The sequence below is a fragment of the Gekko japonicus genome, unplaced genomic scaffold (assembly GCF_001447785.1).
Source record: "Gekko japonicus isolate JY-2015 unplaced genomic scaffold, Gekko_japonicus_V1.1 scaffold1963, whole genome shotgun sequence".
NCBI classification, from domain to species: domain Eukaryota; kingdom Metazoa; phylum Chordata; class Lepidosauria; order Squamata; family Gekkonidae; genus Gekko; species Gekko japonicus.
Window position 1 is genome coordinate 272,662 of NW_015160276.1, and position 13,725 is coordinate 286,386.

General features: G+C 46.6%; 1 protein-coding gene across 1 annotated transcript in view; it reads right to left on the reverse strand.

Moving 5' to 3' along the window:
* ASAP1 (ArfGAP with SH3 domain, ankyrin repeat and PH domain 1) overlaps positions 1-11,407 on the reverse strand; it is a 270,879-nt gene extending 259,472 nt beyond the window's left edge. Inside the window, exon 1 of the mRNA XM_015415263.1 lies at positions 11,369-11,407. The gene's annotated coding sequence lies outside the window, so the exon portion shown is untranslated. The remainder of the gene's footprint in view (positions 1-11,368) is intronic.
* Between the last annotated feature and the right edge of the window lie 2,318 nt (positions 11,408-13,725).

Sequence of the window (13,725 nt, forward strand, 5' to 3'; positions counted from 1 at the left end):
AAAGCAGGCCTAGCAGGCTGAATACTCTGAGGCATTTTTGGTCCTCTTCTACATAGTAGCAACCTTGAGAGGTGCACTTTCAAGCTTAGGAAAAGTGTTGGATATCTACTTTGGACTTGATGCATTCTGTAGACTTCTATATTTCCTATGATGGATTCTATGTACAGATTTATTGCTGATTGCATATGCGTTTCACTTTGCTGAAGTCTCTTTCTGTATATTTACTCTTGCGGGTATTTCAGCACACTGATCACAGGCTGACTTACGACACTGGACCACTGAAGTGTTACTGGACTCAGCTCTAGCAAACCTCCAGGAATTTCCTCACCCGGGGTTGGCAACCCTACCTATCTGGACCTGCTCTGCATAAGGCAGCTTCATATGTAACATAATAATGCATCCTTCGGCTTTTGCCCAGGCTGTACATACCACAGTTTTTGCCAACCTCACATGGCAAGGCCTGTATTAAATCCAGGCATCCTTGCTATTCACTCTCATTAGGTCCTGGGTAACGTCACAGCAAAGTGGCATCTAAGAAGTGAGCAGTGACTCACGAAAGCTCATCCCCTGCCACAAATTTTATTAGTCTTTAAGGTGCTCCTGGACTCTTGCTCTTTTCTACTGCTACAGACAGACGAACACAGCAACCCATCTTGATCTGTCTCCATGGTAGTAACTTGGTTATTACATACTGGATTGTTGTTGTTCTTGCTCAAGCAAAGGCTGCAGGAAGACACTACAGCTTAGTCAACCACAACACACTGTCTATTTTCATGTTAATAAAGGAGAGCCAAACCCTTTTCAGACATTATCGTGGCATTCTGTTCATATGTTATAGACCGGGCTGGAAGACATGTCGAATCCCTGAACCATGTGAAGTTCAAGAGACCCAATAACATTACTCCAAAAACAGGGAATCCAATAATTTTTATTAACTTTAAAAATATATATTTAGAAGTTCTGGGGTTGCCAAGCTCAAGCTGAGGGATAGAGATCTCCTAGAATTACAACCGATGAAGAGAAGAAGAAGAAGAGTTTGGATTTATACCCCACCCTTCACTACCCAAAGGTGTCTTAGAGCGACTTACAAATTTCTTTCCCTTCCCCTCCTCACAACAGACACCCTGTGAGATAAATGGGACTGAGAGAGCTCCTTCCAGAATTGTCCTTGAGAGAACAGCTCTGACAGAACTATGGCTTGCCCAAGGTCATCCAGCCAGGTGCAAGTGGAGGAGTGAGGAATCAAACCCAGCTCTCCCAGATTAGAGTCTGTGCACTTAATCACTACACCAAATTGGCTCTCCAGAGGACAGAGATAGTTCCCCTGAAGAAAATGGCTACTTTGGAGGGGGGACATCCTGCCCTTCGAGAGGCATCATTATGTTCTGTTCAGGCCCTGCCCTTTCCCCAAACTCCACCCTCCCCAGGTTCTGCCCCCAGAATCTCCAGAAATCTCCTATCTTGGGCTGTGGTCACACTGGAGGCTTGCAGCGATCTGGGCGCACCTCTAATTGCACCGACTTAAAATGTTTTGGGGCAGACCAACCAGACAGCACATCCTGGGGCGGGTTTCCCCGTGGGTTCATCTGGTGGTCAGGCATTCACATTGCTGCAGCGCCTCAACCACAGAGCGTACTGCCCGGTCGTCTTTGTTTTAATGCAGGAGGGCGCATGCCCATAGAAAGAGGGTGGGGGGTTAGTTGCCAGGAAGGGCTTCAGAGGCAACTTACCATCCCCCTTTCTACCTATATGTAAGGCTTGAGACAGTCTGCTTCGATGTATCCGAAGAAGTGTGCCTGCACACGAAAGCTTATACCCAGCATTAAACTTTGTCGGTCTTAAAGGTGCCCCCTGGACTCAAAACTTTGTTCTACCTCGAAGGAGTCATCATTCGTAGAGCCATTGAGCAACGCTAGTCAAAAACTCTGCTCGGCTCTTCCCCCCATTTTCTAGGGCGGGATGTGACCCAGAGAGGAAATACCAGAATACCACCAGAAAGCCAATTCCCACAGTGCGCCCGGACTAATCCGAACCAGAAGGCCCTGGCGTTGTCCCCAAAAATTCCTTGCCAGAGCTGCTGATCAAAGAGAATCAGAGGAAGGCCAGATATTTAGCATTCCTTCCAACTGACCCACGGAGGGGATGCCTTTGTTGCTAGCAGTCATGGCTATCCAATGCAGCTCTCCGGTCCGGCAACATCTCTTATTTTTTAGATTGCCAGCACTACATCCTGGCTCATATCGGAACAGTTCGGCCTTCCCTGCCCTCGTGCTTTTAAGGAGCTCTTCTGTTTCAAAAGAAACGAATCCACTGTCTGAATCCCCAGGTCGCAACTGTATTGGCAGACCTGCCCTCCGTCCTGTGGAGAGACTGTTCATGTCCTTCTGGATCAGTGCTTAATTACGGAAACGCCTGGCACCGAGCCTGCCAGGAAGTGTCACTGCAGGAATCCACAGACAGAGCAGTGTGACTGTTCTGAGCGGCACGTTCTCTGTACACGCTCAGAAGCATGGTCTATGGGCCAACTGGGTGATGGAAAGTGCTGTCAAGTCGCTGCCGACTCATGCCAACTCATGGATTTTCAAGGCAAGAGATGCTCAGAGGCGGTTTCCCCTTGCTTGCCTCTGCACAGCAACCCTGGACTTCCTTGGTACTAACCAGAGCCAACCCTACTTAATTTCTGAGATCTCATGAGATTGGGCTAACTTGTGCCAGTTTACACATTACTAAAATCTTTGTGTTCGCTGGGTGACGATGTGAGGACAACAGGTGAGTTTGGGAGGCACAGAACTCATACTGATCACATGTTCAGTAGGAGTTTTATGCCTCCCTGACTCACGTGAGCCCTTTTCTCACTGTGAGCTGGGCAGAAACAGCCACAGCCTTCCCTCCCGTGCTCTTTTCTCCTCCTTAAACTGCCCCATGGCGCTGCTGTTGGCTCCTTTGAGGCACAAAACTCCCACTGAAGTCTTGATTCAGAGTCCTCATTGTCACGCCGGGGGTCCTCCCCTGAGGGGAGGGGTGCCTCAGCCGTGTCACCTGATGTCCCACAGGGGAAGCCAAAGCCTCAGAATTGAAGTGGAGAGAGTTGCACCACTCTCAGCAACACTTCTCGGAGTGACAGCGTACTCAGATTTCGCTCTCTCGCTATTCCTATGCTCGTCTCCTCCGCTCTTCTCTTCCTCCCCGGCTCTTTTCGGCTTCCCCATATTTAACTCCCTCCACCCGGTGAACTCCACCCCTTTCCCGTCATCCGCTGATAGGGTAACTTCCCTGTCATTCTCTCTGGTCCCACCTCCCAAATGGGGTAGCCTGGGCGTCTTCGGGGGTGGGGTCACTTCCGGGAGGTCCCGAAACTCCCCGTTCGTCTCTACGCTTGCCTGAAGGACTACGTCGGTCCCCCGGTGTTCGGGTACATTCCAGCTTCCCCAGTTCTCCTGCACTCGTGCCCGCCCCCCTTTTGGGACAACTGGGCTCTCAGAACCGCTTTCCGGGGGGTCTGTGTGTTCCCGAACTTGTGGAGGCTCCGGCGTGGAGCACGCTGGTCCCGCAGCCCGTAAGGGCTTTGTAATGTACAAACTGGACTGTGAATGAATGGACTCACAAGCCCTGTTCCCTATAGGGTCCCAGAAGGTTAGAAAACCCTGTGGCCTTCCTGAATCTCTGCCTAGTGACGATGCCCCTTTTCCTTACTCCCAGGGGTTATCAAACTTCTCAAAGGGTATTAACAGCTGCCACCAGCAGATCTGAGCATATCTCCTGCTGGATGGATTTGCACATTTAGCACTCTGTATCTGCATTGCTGTTTGGAGGCTCTACCTAGCTGCTGCACCTCCAGCTTCACTTTTACAAGCTAATGAGGGAATGATCTATTTCACTTTCAGACTTTCAAGCTATTTGCGCTAAGGCATGGTAAGCTCGCCCATTGCCTTCCCCTTTTACTGTTTTTTGGGTAGCAAGACCATATAGGCATGACATGTTTACAGGCTTCAAGCATTCAAAATGTAAGAAATGTTAATAAGCAAGAATAAAGAGATTACACATCGTCTGCTCAAGCCTCAGGCTGAGCAAGGCTACAAAGAAAATATGCAATACTCTTACCCTAAATTCTATACTTATTCAAGCAATGGAGCTGTAGAATAGGTTAGTTGAACATGCAACTGAGGCATTTAAAAGTCAGTCATTACTTTTCTTCTCAGAACTGGGACTTCACTGTCTCAGGACCCGTGGTCAAGATGGAGTCCTCACATAAGGACTTAGTCCTTCAAGGTTTGTGGCTCTCTGGTTATAATAACAGCAGCATTATTTTCAATTCCTCTTCTAATAATCCCCAACATGGCACCCCCCCTTTTACTGATTCAGGACACTAGGTTGATGTTTTCTTCAAGCTATCCTCTACAACCCCAAGAGCAACTTAATCAGCTGGGCCGGTCACTATTTCTCAGCCAAATTCTTGTCCCAGGTTTGAAAGGGGTAAAGATGAGGTACAAAGGAAGACAAAGGCAAGTAATAATCCAACTCTTTTGGACTATCCAGCTGCCAATTCAAGACAAGAAACTGATACCCAGCTCTACCTTTCTTTCCTACCTAATCCTAAGGATGCTGCTGATGTTCTGAACTGGTGCTTGGAGTTAGTAAAGGGACTGGATGCGGGTGAACAAACTGAAATGTAATCCCTGGCCCGTAGCTACAGTGGGGCTATTCGGGGCTCTGCCCCCTTTCTTAAAGGGCCAGCCCCACAAGATTTTTGACTGAATTTTTAAAAACTCATTTTAAACCTTTTTTATGGTGCGCATCCAGCTGTGCATGCATTAAACATAACATGAAAATTACTCTGCACGTGAGGTGTTTTGGGGGGTGTTTATACAGCCCCACCAGAAAGAAATTCTGCCCCACAAGCCAGGGACTTGAGAGCTCTTCTGTCATGGGTGGGGTTATATTCCCCTTGAAAAGGCAGGTTCACAGCTTGGGGCTACCCTTGAAGAGTGTTCAGAGGCTGTAGCTAGTGCAGAATTCTGCAGCTAGACTGCTTGTTGGGGCCAGCAATAGATAGATAGATGGATAGATGGATGGAAGGATAGATAGATAGATAGATAGGTAGATAGATAGATAGATAGATAGATAGATGATAGATGATAGATGATAGATAGATAGATAGATAGATAGATAGATAGATAGATAGATTGACAGACAGACAGACAGACAGACAGACATAGCATGGCCTCTGATGGAGTGGGCTGTGGTCCTTGGAAGTTTCTGCAAGAATAAAAACTTGATAGTTTTGAAGCTGCTAAATTCTCCTGCTTATTTTTTTACTCTAACTGCATTGACGTTGTGGAGGATGACCTCATATGCACAGGAAGAATTTCTATACCACATACCTCCCGAGTCCCTTTGAAATAGGTTCAGGTGGGTAGCCGTGTTGGTCCGAAACAGCAGAACAAAATTTGAGTCCAGTGGCACCTTTTTTTAAATTGAACATTTTTAATAAACAAGGAAAAGATGAATACAAACAATTCCATTGTGGTATATAACTTTTTCCAGTTTACAGTTGGTTGAGATACTTATCGATACTTATGGCACCTTTAATACCTTGAATACAACTTTGTTGGTCTTATAGATGCCACTGGACTCAAATGTTATTCTCCCAATGAGAATTTGTGGAAACTTTTGTATCAGTGGAAATGCAAAAAAAGGGTGCAAACCCTGTTGGAACGTCCACTGTTATGGAATCCACAGTGAGGTCATTGCACCCATGCATGTGAATGGATGCCCACACTTTCTGGCAACACTTTACCCTTGAGGTTTAGCCCCGAACTGGGAACGAAACACCCCCACATTGTTTAAATTGGCTCTTATTGAGGCACCAAGAACACGCCTTCTGCAGAGCTTCAGTGGGGTGATGCACATGAGCGAAGAGCCATATGTTGGATTAAGCCACCACTGGCTCCATTTCAAAAATGAATCTCAATTTTCCATATCTAAAGCTCTCGGCAGCTTTCTCTTTCCTCCCTGCAGTACATCAGCAATAAAAATGGCATTGAAACAAGCTTGTGGGAAGGAAAAGAGCTTAAATTTGCAAGCCACACTCCTCTCTCTCTCTTTCTCTTCTTCTAGACATCATATGCTGAACCACAGCAAGGAAATGGTTTCAGATGACCTGGTTTAATAGGCTTTTTAAAGCTCCTCAAGAACATAAGGGAAGCCGTGTTGGATCAGGCCAATGACCCATCCAGTCCAACACTCTGTGTCACATAGTGGCCAAAACCCAGGGGCCATCAGGAGGTCCACCGTTGGAGCCAAAACTTAAGAGAAGCCTTATTGGATCAGGCCAATGGCCCATCCAGTCCAACACTCTGTGTCACATAGTGGCCAAAAGCCAGGGGCCATCAGGAGGTCCACCAGCAGAACCAGAACATAAGAGAAGCCTTGTTGGATGAGGCCAATAGCCCATCCAGTCCAACATTCTGTGTCACATAGTGGCCAAAACCCAGGGGCCATCAGGAGGTCCACCAGTGGGGCCAGAACTCCAGAAGCCCTCCCACTGTGGCCCCCCAAAGCACCAAGGATACAGAGCATCACTGCCCCAGACATAGTGGACATATACTTATAGGTCCACTGATGGACCTCTGCTCCATATGTTTATCCAGTTCCCTCTTGAATCTGTCTGTACTTGTAGCTGTCACCACCTCCTGTGGCAGTGAATTCCACATGTTAGTTAATCACACTTTGGGTGAAGAAGGGCTTCCTTTTATCTGTTCTAACCCAATTGCTCAGCAATTTCATTGAGTGCCCATGGGTTCTTGTATTGAGAGAATGAGGGAAAACTACTTCTTTCTCTACCTTCTCTATCCCACGCATAATTTTGTAAACCTCTATCATGTCACTCCTCAGTCGTCATTTCTCCAAGCTAAAGAACCCTAACCTCTTAAACTTTTCTTCATAGGGAAAGCTTTCCATCCCCTTAATCATTTTAGTTGCCCTTTTTTTTGCACCTTTCCCAATGCTATAATATATTTTTTGAGGTGTGGTAGCCAAAACTGTACACAGTATTCCAAACGAGGCCCACCATAGATGTATACAGGGGCATTACGATACTGGCTGATTTGTTTTCAGTTCCCTTCCTAATGATCTCCAGCATAACATTTGCCTTTTTTTTAATTGCAGTCGCACACTGAGTCGACATTTTCATCTCCCATGACTCCAAGATCTTTCTCCATGTCAGTTACCACCAGTTCAGACCCCATCAACATGTATTTATAGCTGGGATTTTTGGCGCCATTGTGCATCACTTTGCACTTGCCTGTGTTGAATCTCATTTGCCACACTGCCACATGCTTATCCAACCTCGACAGATCCCTCTGGAGCACCTCACAGTCCTCTCTGGTTTTCAGCACCCTGAACAAGTTAGCGTCCTCTGCAAACTTAGCCACTTCACTTCACTCAAGACATACACATTGGATGTTCTTGCAAAAGGAAGAGAAGCTCATGTGAGCTCGCATAGCATAGTGACTCTGAGAACAAGATATGATCTAGGAGATCCTGGGCCAAAATCACATGTCTGCCACAAACTCACTAGGTGGCTTTAGGTAGTCTTCTCTCTTGTTCTCTCCCTTAGCTCTCCCACCCCAAATCTGCAATATTAGCCTGTCCTGCAGGGCTGTCTCTACCACTCAGCTCTTTCGGGCTGTCTTCTGCAGTCCCTTTAAACTACTACAGAAGACAGCCCGAAAGAGCTGCATGGCAGGAACACCTCCCCACCGAGCAGCTGGTTTTCACCCTGTCTCCTGCAGTTCTTTTGAAGTTTAAAGGGACTGCACAAGACAGCCCAAAACAGCTGAGTGCCGGGGAGCCTCCTCGCCGCTTAGCTGTTTTTGCAGCTATAGTGGGAAACAGGTTTAAAGGGTCTCTGAGTCCCTTTAAACCTCTGCTTTCTGCTCCATCCATGAACCGCACAAACCACTCTAAATGTTTGTGGAAGTTTGTGACGGTGAACCCATCACGAACTTCTGTTTGCGAACCACAAACAGGGTAAAATTCATCATGAATTTTGCCTCATGGTTCGGTTTGTGCCCATCCCTATGTAAGAAGACACATGCACAAGGAGTGCATTTGGGGCACTCTACTGATAGGAAGGAATACATTGAGGGAACATTATGAACATCCGCATGCTGAGGAAGAGAAGAACAGTTTGTTGAAACATCAGCTCTCTGATTGTGAGCTGAACTGATGTGGGTTTGGGTATCCCTAATGAAAGGTATACATTTTTCTCCATTTGAATGTTAATAGCAGAGCAGGGGAGCCAATTTTCAACAGAGAAACAGAGCAAATATTTGCACAGTGTAAAATTGTGTTCATGGTCTTTTTCTTCTGCATGGGCCCGAGGCAATTTGAGGCTGCAAAAATGCATGTTGCATGGATGGGTACGAGCCCTTCTTGAGCCCTGCTTCTTGAATGATATAGCCCACTTTGGAATGCCATGGCACCGCAGCTCTCCTGTCACCTCCCAGCATCCACCTTCCCCTCTCACTTCAACAGTGTGTTTGTGTGTGGGGGTTGGGGATATTGCCTATGTCCTATCCCAGAAGCCACTGCTGCTCCAGATGTTTGTTAAACTGGGGAACAACTAGCCTGTGATGCAATCCCATCACTATCCCTTCAGCGCTTCCCAGTAGAACTTCCTTTATTGCCCCTCCCTTATTTTCCACTGAAATTGACACAGAACAGTCCTTTTAAGGGAGAGGAGGAAATCAGAGTTGGTGAAATTGACAAGCATTTCCCCAGGTCTTGTCAATTTCACCGGAGAGCTGAAATGAGGGCCAAGGGAAGAAAATCTGGATGTGAAATGATCAAAGTTTTCCCCTCAATCTCCTCAGTTTTACCTGAGAGCAGAGAAAGGGGATCCCTAAAGAAAATAAGCATGGGCGCAATTTATAGAACTCTGGGAGTCAGTTTTGGCAGAACTTAGAAAGTTTCCGCGCTGTACTTCCATGCTGGGAGACAAGGCTGAAATGAAGAAAAGAACCCTTTTCTCGTATGAATATTTTCTATGGGGGAAAAAAACGATCCAGAGATTAAAATGCATTATTTATTCATGCTGTTTTTAAATTTAAGAGCTTTATATCCTACATTTCCTACTCTTTCAAAGGAGGCGGAAGGCAGCATACAAACATTAAACTGAAAAATTTAAAAATTAAAACACCTAAATAACAAATCCCGAACAGTGACAGCCTAGACACAGAATAAGCCGCATCGCAATGCAGACGAAAGAAGCAGTAAAAGTAAAACCAATTTTCAAAAAAAATGTATACCATTCATCAAATCAGTTGTAAAAGCAATCTAGCCAACAGTATAGACTGAAACAAACAACCCCCCCCCCCTAAGATGGCTGGGAAAAGAACTACCAGATACTTTTGCAAGTAAGATAATATGCCTCTGTTTATTATTATTTATTATTTTATTCGATTTGTATCCCGCCCTCCCTGCAGAGCAGGCTCAGGGTGGGTTCCATCATAGACAATATACAAAACAATTAAAATACATCAAATAAAATACAATTGCTAATTCCCGTATTTCTAACCAAAGCCTCAACAGACAAGGTCTGTTTTGGGGTTCCGAATGATTGCACAGATCTGATCCACTGGGAGGGGGAGGCGACAGAGGGAGGATGCCCACTGCCTCAACTAAAAGCCTGATAGAAAAGCTCCATCTTACGGGCCCAGTGGAACTGTAAAAGGTCCCGCCAGGGCCCTGAATGCATATGGGAATTCATTCCACCAAAATGCATGAAAATTGAAATGGAACTGAAGATCCACTTCCTCCAAGGCCAACAACTGATTTAAAACATCCACTAAAAACACATTTTAAAATGTATTTATTTATGCATGCATATGTACATGCCTTTCACACATGCAGGAGAGAGGTGCAGAAAGCACTTTGAGCAGCATGGGTTGAAATCGGTTCTGCTCTCTGGTTAGTGTGTGTAGGTTTTCTGCTCTACAGTACAATGCCAAGCGGAGTTCTAACCCTTCTTAACCCAGAAGGGTATAAAATATGGATGTCGACCTCCAGGTGTGACCTGGGGATTCCCTGGAATCACAACTCATCTCCAGACGACAGAGATCAGTTCATCTGGAGAAAATGGCGGGATTGGAAGGGGGACTCTAGGGCACTGTACCCCACTGAGGTTCCTGTCCACCCCAGGTTCCACCCCCAAATCTCCAGGAGTTTCCCAACCTGGATCTGGCAACCCTAACCCCCCCATCCCCCACCGGTGGCCAAGGGGGACCAGGCAAACCTAGTATAAAATCTGTTTAGGGTTGTCTTGCGAGTCGGAGAAGGCTCACCCAGCAGTAAATGGAGGAAGGTTCATCTTAAAACCAAATTTGCGCTCTAGCTGGCGTGCATTGCAATTTTGAACTACAGATGCTGGGGTTGCAAAAACTGAGTTAACTGCCTCTTGTGAAAATGGCCCCTATTTTGTTAACTGGGTGGAGTAAAATATTGCATAGTCAGGAATGAGCTGGATCCGCTTCCATTTAACATTTAATCCACATCATTTTTCACAGGGATGGCCTTAAGGTCTTCTGTTAACGTCGGGTCTTTCTGAACTGCGACCACCATGTTCTTTTCCACCATGATCTTCTTCAAGACCCATCTTGCTAAGAGCACTCTGCCCTCATGGTCTGGCTGAAGGATTAGGGTTTTTGCATTCTTTTCTGACTATCATATTGTCGGCTGGGAGGGGGGAAAAACCCTGTGGATAAAGTTAGCCTTTTCTGTGTCCCTTGCATCTCTTCCAACTCCCAGAAATATTTGAGAAGAACCGCAGAAAAGAAAAGAAAAAAGGCATGTGTGTTGCCCTGAATTATAAAAACTAAACCAGCGATCTGCAGCAGGCCTTCGAGGAATGCAAATACCATTCAGCTGTAAAAATCCAGTTATTGTGTGTGTGTGTATGTATGTGTGACACAACAACCCAAATCTGAATTATGAGTTTTTCCGCCAGTACCAGAGGCAATGGAACTGAACATTTGGCTTTTCGATGAACCCGGTTCTGAAAAACTTTGCTCAGCAGAGAAGTTCTTCAAAATGAGTGACATCCCCCCCCCCATGAGTAGGGCAGATTCATGGGACGGTATGTACATACAAAGAGAAAGAGACCCTTCTTGTGCAAGCGGCACTGAGAAAGAATTCTGTGCAGGGGGGGGAAAGCTTACATTTTGAGGCAACTGAAATGGGAAAATAGTATCCCAGTATAGCCACTTCTGGTTTTTAATTTGCACCTAGTGCGACAGCCCGAGTCTCCCCCCCTCCTTTTCTCTTTTGCATTATGAACTGTATGAAAAAAGCAGCACTGGGAACTCACCGAGACTTGTCCTCTTTGAACTCCCATTCCAAAAGTCTCCGCCAAGTCGAAGGCCATCATTCCATTGCTTTAAAACAAATGTGAAAATTCTTTTTTTTCCCCCACTGGCAATTTTTTTTTGGGGGGGTGGGGGACTGGCCACACTTCTTCCCTCCCAGGAACGTGTTAATGTCTGCTGGCTGCTTCAAAAGAAAAGAAATCCCAAAGTCCAGCGGTGCACAGTTGTTCTCAGGGAGCCTAAGAGTGGTGGCAGTCAACTGCATCCATAAAAGCTCTGGCTGGTGAGGAGACACAAACGAAATTGGGGAGGCGGCAGGAAGGAAAGTCTACCCATGTGAGCAGAAAGAAGGGTTAAAAAAAAAAGGAGAGAGAGAGAGAGAGAGAGAGGGCCACTCACTGGACACCCCCTTGGACTGATAGAAGAGATTTCAGGAAATCCAAACACTCAAACAGGAAATCTGAACGCTGGATAAACATTCCATAATCTTCCACTGTTAATGTGCAACCCCTCCGGTTAACCCTTCCCCTGCTCTGTGCGATGGGGGGGGGGGAACTCCGTGGAGCATGCTTTGTTGTAACTGGATCTGCCTCACGTTTCACAATGTGCTGCTCTGGGTCCCTGTGGGATAACCAGTGCTCTGGAAAAGGGTCCCACCCCCACCTCCCAAACACATTGGCTAACATCTGGAAGGGCCTGAACGTTTCCCCCTCCTCCCATTGTTCCCAATCTCTACCTGGCAAGGTTTTAGTTAAAAAAGAAAGGACTGTGGCAACTTTCTCTGGTTAATAGAACCAGCATGCTTGTAATGTAGGCTTGCAGGAGAAAGGGGGAGGCTTGCCTGGTTATTAACGAAGCAATCCTCTCCCCCCCCCCACCACCCAGCTTCCCTCTTTGTTTCCTTTCTAAGGTTTTCCTGATATTATTTATCTTCATATGTCTTTATGTTTCATTTATATACTCAGGGTATCATCAGCCGATATATTTCATTATCTTTCTGGCTGTCTGTGTGGAGATAAGGAAGAGAAGATCGGAAGGGTTCTGTAAAGAAAACAGAGAGGGTATTTGAAAGAATTGTTTCCATCTTGCAAAGTCTTCTAGGGACTCCGAGTAGAAAACAGGGGATTTGTTTTAGCCGCCACAACAACCCTGGCATGACAGAAAAGAGCAGGAGTCCAGCAGCGCCTTAAAGACCAACAAAATTTGTGGCAGGGGACGGGTTTTCGTGAGTCGCTGCTTTCTTTTTCAGATCAGGCAAAAAGTCACAGGGGCTGACATTATTCGTATGGGGAGAGATCAAGATGGGTAGCCATGTTTGTCTGTAGCAGTAGGAGAGAGCAAGAGTCCAGTAGCACCTTAGAAACGAGCAACATTTGTGGCAGGGGTGAGCTTTTGTGTGTCACTACTCACTTCTTCATGGAGCTGCGGTGGCTCAAGTGGTTAAGACGCTGAACTGCAGGCTGTGGAAGGTCAGTAGTTCAGCAGTTCGAGACCCGAGTGTGTCGCATGACGGAGTGAGCTCCCGTCTCTAGTTCCAGCTCCTGCCAACCTAGCAGTTCGAAAGCAAGAAATTGCAAGGAGATAAATAGGTACCACTTCGGTGGGAAGGGAACAGCGTTCCGTGCGCCTTGGTGTTTAGTCATGCCGGCCACATGACCACGGAAATGTCTTCGGACAGCGCTGGCTCTTCGGCTTTGAAACGGAGATGAGCACCGCAACCCTAGAGTCGGATTCGACTGGCTTTCGAGCAAGGGAACCTTTACCTTTACCTTTACTCACTTCTTCAGATCAGGCAAAAAGTCGTAGAGGCTGACCGTGCCCACACGGAGAAAGATCAAGATTGGAAGCCGTGTTATTCTGTCTGTTGCAGCAGAAAAGACCAAAGAGTCCAGTAGCATCTTGAAGACGAACACCGTTTGTGGCAGGGGGTGAATTCTCCTGAGTCACTGCTCACTTCTTCAGATACCTCCTTCAGATTCATTTCTTCAGATCTGAAGTAGTGAGCAGTGACTCACGAAAGCTCACACCCTGCCTCAAATTGTGTTAGTCTTTAAGGTGCTACCAGACTCTTGCTCTTCTCTACTATAGGCAGAATAAGAAGATATTGGATTTATACCCCACCCTTCACTACCCAAAGGTGTCTCAGAGCGGCTTACAAACTCCTTTCCCCTCCCCTCCCCACAACAGACACCCTGTGAGGTAGGTGGGGCTGAGAGAGCTCTGACAGAAACTGCTCTTTTTCAAGGACAGCTCTTATCAGAGCTACGGCTTGCCCAAGGTCATCCAGCCAGGTGGGAGTGGAGGAGTGGGGAATCAAACCTGGTTCTCCCAGATTAGAGTCCGTGCACTTAACCACTAC